Source organism: Macaca mulatta, chromosome X (assembly GCF_049350105.2).
Source record: "Macaca mulatta isolate MMU2019108-1 chromosome X, T2T-MMU8v2.0, whole genome shotgun sequence".
NCBI lineage: Eukaryota > Metazoa > Chordata > Mammalia > Primates > Cercopithecidae > Macaca > Macaca mulatta.
Window position 1 is genome coordinate 135748764 of NC_133426.1, and position 4710 is coordinate 135753473.

Here is a 4710-nt window from a genome sequence, read left to right on the forward strand (position 1 = left end):
CATTACTTACTTTGTCCTATGATGATACTGAAGGCCCTGGGTTTCTGATTTGATACTGCCAAAGAGGAGGGCAGGGGGGAGATTATGGGAAACAGCCCAGAAGAAACTACTTAAACCACATTTTTTGTCAAAGGCTAGATATGCTATAGCACTGGGAGTTTCGGGGACACTCTTGTAAGTTCCCATTGGCATCAATGCCCTTTGCTCTACCCTCTCCTTATAGGGGGAACCCTCCCCTTTATGTGACATGTCTTGTGTATGAAACATCTCAGAGTTAAGAGATCTTTCTCTCATACTCAATAGTATCAGTATGAGGCCATAATACGTTTCAGTATTTATCAATTACCTCTCAGTCACTTTTCACTCTTTGAAGCACTTACACATACATTTTTATTTAAGTTTCAAATATTAGATATAATGGGCAGTCATTCTCCTGAACACTTAACATGAATTACATAATTTAATCCTCATTAAAATTGCATGAGGTAGGCACTATTATCCCCATTATACAAATGTGCATGGCAATACACAGAGAAGTTAATAAATTGCCTGAAGTCAGACAGTTAGTAAATAGTGGAGCTAAGAGTCATACTCAAATTTGCTTGACTCTAGAGTCAGTGCTGTTGAACAAGTTATATATATATATATATACATACACACACACACACACATAATTTTATATATGTATTAGTGTATTTATACTTTTTAACCTGCTTTTTCACTCAATAAATATTTTAGAATCTTTTGATGTCAGTAAATGCAACTTTACATTACCATTTTAAATGCACTTTACTGTTCCATTATAAGGCTGTACTAAAATTTATTCAATCTCTTATTGATAGAAATTTTTGTTGTGCCTATTTTTTTACAATGTAAATGGTATTGTGCTGAAAACCTTGTACATACATACTTACATACTTTTTCATGCATGGGTGTTACTATTGACACAGAATAAATTCTCAGAAGGTCTGTGCCACTCTTGGGATGTGACAAGAGTGACCTGAAAAAAGCCTTTAAGAAAGGCTTCAAGGAAACCTCTTTAGGGACAGAGCTAAACCAACGGCTTCATAAAGCCAAACACAAATTCCCAAAAACAGATATGTTTAATGGAGAACAGAGAGAAAAAGAAAAAAAGCAAAGTAGCAAAAATCAAAGAATGAATAAAAGGAAAGTATAAACAGACAGTCAAGGAGATAAGTGAAAAACAGCATGCTAAGGCAAAATTAAGTCAGGACTTACTAACATCTGAGAATGGGTAAGAGAGAATGTTTGTTAGTGGTGTCCTTTGTAGTCAAATTGAACAGACTGACAGTGCAAAAGAAGAAATTTGGATTGTGGTACTCTTTCTAGAATTGTTTTAGGAACAGAGAAAAAAGAGAGGCCATGGTCTTATGTTCAGGTACCAATCAAAGGAAAAAGATACAGCTGATAGAGGAGCTGACGTGACAGCTCCAGAAGTGAGCATCAAGATGCAGTTGTTGAAGAAGAGAAGTGCTCCCAGCCCTGCTAGCCTCAGTGTTGAGTTCAACAGACTCTGGATGACAGCACCTTCAGCAAAGCTCTGAAGGCTGCTGTTTTCAGTGGCACCTGAAAGAAAAGAGAAATGGTCATCAAGGGTAACACATGGAATCTAACTGCAGAAACTGCTGAGGCTGGCAAACTGCATACTCCACAAGGTGCGACAACCAGCAATAAAGGGATAGGCATTACTTGATTGACAAGTACTAGGATTTCTCTAAAATTCTTTAAATGTCAAAGGCTGTGAAATGTGTCTAGATCAAGCTTTGGTATATGATTTTCTTCTCAAAATCTTGCAGAGAAATAAAATGCCAGATATACTGATGAAATTGAAGAAGATAACACATAGCAGTGGGTGGGTAAGGAAAGAAATTGAAGTGATAGTGGAGCAATGAAAGACTACCCTTATATGTGGTCTGCGATGCCTCCTTATGGACACTGATATCATGCTTAGGAGAAGCAGAGTGTAAAAATGAAGAGGAAATGGTTGATATGTGGCCAGTTACACAGTTCTCAGATAAAATCATGCTGGCAATTTGCACAGAAAGCCAGAAAAGCTGGAATAGACAAAGTGAAGAGTTACAATTCCAGAAGCCAACAGGATATATGTTAGTAGCAAAATTCTGTAAGTTGTGAAAATTCTTGACATCTACTTTATAGGGAAATAAGATACAGGAAGAATTTGAGAAATAAAATAAATCTCAGCAGAAATTAAAATAAGTTTGGAGAGTTTTGAAGTTATTAGAACAGAGGGTAAGACTGAGCAAGCAGTTTTAGTCATACTGATAGGAGCCATTGGGGTAGCTGTCTGGAATAGTAAGTCTAACATTCAGGAAGCTCACATTTCAGTACCTGGAAGATGACAAGCTGGACTTGACCACGGTGGAGTCATTAGAAGAGCTAATGTAGTCCAGAAAAAAGAATTAGGTCTATGTATCAGACAGACCTCAGCTTGCATCTCAGCTCTAAAATATATGAGTTATATGGCCTAAGACACATTATCTATCTCTCTTAGCTTTGTTTCTACATTTATAAAATGAGGGTGATAATGGTATCTACCACAGAGAGCTATTGTGAGGAACTGATGAGATAATATATGAGTTTCTGGAATATAAAAAGTGCTCAATAAGTATAGAACTATCAGAAAAAAATAATCAGTGAGAACATAAGATGTTTGCTTTTCCATTCCCAAGTCACTTCACTTTGAATAATAGTCTCCAATCTCATCCAGGTCCTGCAAATACCATTAATTCATTGTTTTATGGCTGCATAGTAGTCCTTTGTATATATACCACAGTTTCTTTATCCACTCTTTGATTGATGGGCATTTGGATTGGTTCCATGATTTTGCAATTGTGAATTGTGCTGCTATAAACATGCATGTGCAACTGTCTTTTTCGAATAATGACTATTTTCCACTGGGTAGATATCCAGTAGTGGGATTGCTGGATCAAATGGTAGTTCTACTTTTAGCTCTTTAAGGAATCTCTACACTGTTTTCTAAAGTGGCCGTACTAGTTTACATTCCACCAGCAGTGTAGAAGTGCTACCTGTTCATCACATCCACATCAACATTTACTGATTTTTTATTTTTTTATTATGGCCATTGTTGCAGGAGTGAGGTGGTATCTCATTGTGGTTTTGATCTGCATTTCCCTGATCATTAGTGATGTTGAGAATTTTTTCATATGTTTGCTGGCCATTTGTAGATCTTCTTTTGAGAATTGTCTATTCTTGTCCTTAGCCCACTTTTTGATGGGATTGTTTTTTTCTCACTGATTTGTTTGAGTTCATTGTAGATTCTGGATATTAGTCCTTTGTCAGATGTATAGATTGTGGAGATATTCTCCCACTCTGTGGATTGTCCGTTTACTCTGCTGACTGTTCTTTTTGCCATGCAAAAACTCTTTTTTTGTTTTAATTTACTTATTATTATTATTATACTTTAAGTTCTAGGGTACATGTGCATAACGTGCAGGTTTGTTACATATGTATACTTGTGCCATGTTGGTGTGCTGCACTCATCAACTCGTCAGCACCCATCAACTCGTCATTTACATCAGGTATAACTCCCAATGAAATCCCTCCTCTCTCCCCCCTCCCCATGATAGACCCTGGTGTGTGATGTTCCCCTTCCCAAGTCCAAGTGATCTCATTGTTCAGTTCCCACCTATGAGTGAGAACATGCGGTGTTTGGTTTTCTGTTCTTGTGATAGTTTGCTAAGAATGATGGTTTCCAGCTGCATCCATGTCCCTACAAAGGACACAAACTCATCCTTTTTGATGGCTGCATAGTATTCCATGGTGTATATGTGCCACATTTTCTTAATCCAGTCTGTCACTGATGGACATTTGGGTTGATTCCAAGTCTTTGCTATTGTGAATAGTGCCACAATAAACATACGCATGCATGTGTCTTTATAGCAGCATGATTTATAATCCTTTGGGTATATACCCAGTAATGGGATGGCTGGGTCATATGGTACTTCTAGTTCTAGATCCTTGAGGAATCGCCATACTGTTTTCCATAATGGTTGAACTAGTTTACAATCCCACCAACAGTGTAAAAGTGTTCCTATTTCTCCACATCCTCTCCAGCACCTGTTGTTTCCTGACTTTTTAATGATCGCCATTCTAACTGGTGTGAGATGGTATCTCATTGTGGTTTTGATTTGCATTTCTCTGATGGCCAGTGATGATGAGCATTTTTTCATGTGTCTGTTGGCTGTATGAATGTCTTCTTTTGAGAAATGTCTGTTCATATCCTTTGCCCACTTTTTGATGGGGTTGTTTGTTTTTTTCTTGTCAATTTGTTTGAGTTCTTTGTAGGTTCTGGATATTAGCCCTTTGTCAGATGAGTAGATTGCAAAAATTTTCTCCCATTCTGTAGGTTGCCTGTTCACTCTGATGGTAGTTTCTTTTGCTGTGCAGAAGCTCTTTAGTTTAATGAGATCCCATTTGTCAATTTTGGCTTTTGCTGCTGTTGCTTTTGGTGTTTTAGACATGAAGTCTTTGCCCATGCCTATGTCCTGAATGGTACTACCTAGGTTTTCCTCTAGGGTTTTTATGGTAGAGACTTAAATGCAAAAACTCTTTAGTTTAATTAGGTCCCAGCAATTTATCTTTGTTTTTAATGCATTTGCTTTTGGGTTCTTGGTCATGAAATCGTTGCCTAAGCCAATGTCTAGAAGG

The 4710-nt window shown here is 37.5% G+C and overlaps 1 long non-coding RNA gene across 1 annotated transcript; it reads right to left on the reverse strand.

Annotated features, from left to right (window-relative positions):
- Window positions 1-366: 366 nt before the first annotated feature.
- On the reverse strand, window positions 367-3418 carry LOC144338833 (uncharacterized). The gene is made up of 2 exons (XR_013413216.1): window positions 2371-3418; window positions 367-1587 (listed from the first exon to the last, which is right to left on the reverse strand). It is a non-coding gene; the product is annotated as an uncharacterized LOC144338833 (long non-coding RNA).
- Between the last annotated feature and the right edge of the window lie 1292 nt (window positions 3419-4710).